The sequence below is a fragment of the Pseudorasbora parva genome, chromosome 2 (assembly GCF_024679245.1).
Source record: "Pseudorasbora parva isolate DD20220531a chromosome 2, ASM2467924v1, whole genome shotgun sequence".
Lineage (NCBI taxonomy): Eukaryota > Metazoa > Chordata > Actinopteri > Cypriniformes > Gobionidae > Pseudorasbora > Pseudorasbora parva.
In genome coordinates this window covers 53,675,806-53,678,547 of record NC_090173.1, presented here as the reverse complement: position 1 = coordinate 53,678,547, position 2,742 = coordinate 53,675,806, and the positions used below count along the sequence as shown (strand labels likewise).

General features: G+C 45.3%; 1 protein-coding gene across 1 annotated transcript in view; it reads right to left on the bottom strand.

The window, feature by feature from the left end:
• Positions 1 to 2,458: 2,458 nt before the first annotated feature.
• The window catches only part of LOC137046683 (NACHT, LRR and PYD domains-containing protein 3-like), a 233,284-nt gene continuing 233,000 nt past the window's right edge, over positions 2,459 to 2,742 (bottom strand). Inside the window, exon 9 of the mRNA XM_067424014.1 lies at positions 2,459 to 2,742. This exon is cut by the window's right edge and continues 269 nt beyond it. The gene's annotated coding sequence lies outside the window, so the exon portion shown is untranslated.

Genomic DNA, 2,742 nt, shown 5'->3' with positions numbered 1-2,742 from the left:
TATTTATAGGTGTATATGCATGGAAGTTTATATGTATATGCGAGTATTTATAGGTGTATATGCATGGAAGTTTATATGTATATGCGAGTATTTATAGGTGTATATGCATGGAAGTTTATATGTATGTGTGAGTGTTTATAGGTGTATATGCATGAAAGTGTATATGTATATGCAAGTTATTCACAAGTGTGTATGCATTCATTATTAACATTATATGTATTGGTATGGATTTCATATTAGTGTGCACGTGTATTTCATATATGTATTTTGAACATCCAATAGTATACATGTATATGCAAGTAATGTATAGGTGTATATGCACGTGTGTTATGTATGTATTGATAAGCGAAGTTTGATTTAAATCCTACGTGGCGCCTCATAGAGACGCGTTTAGCTGTATACGTATAAATTTTGTACCGTATCAGCGTTTCGTCCACACGGATCCGGCGTTGTAGAAGAATGCATCCGATATTTTTCGAAACCGGGTCCCAAAGCTAATAAATCTGAAAACGATCATCTTCCGTTTTCGTGTGTACGGCGAATACATATATTTTCTGAAACGTGATGTCATCACACTACGTCCAGCACGGTGAAAGAGTTTAGGGCAACTACGGGCACTGGGCATGCGCACATCAATATCTCGTCATTTTATTAACGTATCTGCATTATTGTAAAGGTATGTTTTGGGTTGGGGTAGGTGTAGGCATTAAAAAAACACATCTGTTAAGTAGCAAATGTATTTATTGTTATTTTATTGTGAGATTATGCCTCACCTCCGACCACTGCTATACCCCTGCCTAGCCACAACTCTTCTTCTCCGTTTTTAGTGTATTTCTGTGGCAGAATTACAGCGCCACACACTGGCCCGGAATGCAAACTGCATCGTTTTTAGCCCGTTTTTGTAATCTCGAGTGGACGCAGATATTTCTTGAAACGAGGGAAAAAAAGATCGGATTGGGAAAGAGCTGGCTTCGTGTGGACAGAGCCTCAGTGTGTGTGTGTGTGTGCGTGTGTGTGTGTGTGTGTGTGTGTGTGTGAGAGAGAGAGAGAGAGAGAGAGAGAGAGTCAGTGTATGTGTGTGTGTGTGTGTGTGTGTGTGTGTGTGTGTGTGTGTGAGAGAGAGAGAGAGAGAGAGAGTCAGTGTATGTGTGTGTGTGTGTGTGTGTGTGTGTGTGTGTGTGAGAGAGAGAGAGAGAGTCTGTGTGTGTGTGTGTGTGTGTGTGTGTGTGTGTGTGTGTGTGTGTGTGCGTGTGCGAGAGTCGGTGTGTGTGTGTGTGTGTGTGAGAGAGAGAGAGAGAGAGAGAGTCAGTGTGTGTGTGTGTGTGTGTGTGTGTGAGAGAGAGAGAGAGTCAGAGTGTGTGTGTGTGTGTGTGTGTGCGTGTGTGTGAGAGAGAGTCAGTGTGTGTGTGTGTGTGTGCGTGTGTGTGAGAGAGAGTCAGTGTGTGTGTGTGTGTGTGTGTGCGTGTGTGTGAGAGAGGGTCGGTGTGTGTGTGTGTGTGTGTGTGTGAGAGAGAGAGAGAGAGAGAGTCAGTGTGTGTGTGTGTGTTTGTGTGTGTGTGTGTGAGAGAGAGAGAGAGAGAGAGTCAGTGTGTGTGTGTGTGTGTGTGCGTGTGTGTGTGAGAGAGAGAGTCAGTGTGTGTGTGTGTGTGTGTTAGAGAGAGAGCGAGTCAGTGTGTGTGTGTGTGTGTGCGTGTGTGTGAGAGAGAGTCAGTGTGTGTGTGTGTGTGTGTGTGTGTTAGAGAGAGAGAGAGAGAGAGAGTCAGTGTGTGTGTGTGTGTGTGTGCGTGTGCGTGTGTGTGTGTGAGAGAGAGTCAGTGTGTGTGTGTGTGTGTGTGTGTGTGTGTGCGTGTGTGAGAGAGTCAGTGTGTGCGCGCGTGTGTGTGTGTGTGTGTGTGTGTGTGTGTGTGTGTGTGTGTGTGTGTTAGAGAAAGGGAGAGAGAGTCAGTGTGTGTGTGTGTGTGTGTGTGTATGAGAAAGAGAGAGTCAGTGTGTATGTGTGTGTGTGTGAGAGAGAGAGAGTTAGTGTGTGTGTGTGTAATGGGTAGGTTTAGGGGCAGTGTGTGTGCGTGTGTGTGTGTGTGATGGGTAGGTTTAAGGGTATTGTGTGTGTGTGTGTTAGAGAAAGGGAGAGAGAGTCAGTGTGTGTGTGTGTGTGTGTGTGTGTATGAGAAAGAGAGAGTCAGTGTGTATGTGTGTGTGTGTGAGAGAGAGAGAGTTAGTGTGTGTGTGTGTCATGGGTAGATTTAGGGGCATTGTGTGTGTGTGTGTGTGTGTGTGTGTGTGATGGGTAGGTTTAAGGGTATTGTGTGTGTGTGTGTGTGTGTGTGTGTGTGTGTGTGTGTGTGTGTGTGTGTGTGTGTGTGTGTGTGATAGAAAATATGATTTGGTATAAACAAACATTTGACCCACCACGCCCCATTCGTTCCCCTCCCCCACAGACCACCCACGTTGTTGTCACCTTTGACCTTGACCTCCCATGTCATTGTCACCTTTGCCCTTAACCTTCCATGTCATTGTCACCTTTGACCTTGACCATCCATGTCATTGTCACCTTTGACCTTGACCACCCATGTCATTGTCACCTTTGACCTTGACCATCCATGTCATTGTCACCTTTGACCTTGACCGCCCATGTGGTTGTCACCTTTGACCTTGACCTCCCGCCCTTTGACCGAACATATTCCCCCTGAAATCACAGCTCAAATAGCCGAGTCAAAGTTCAAAACCATCATTCTTTCATTT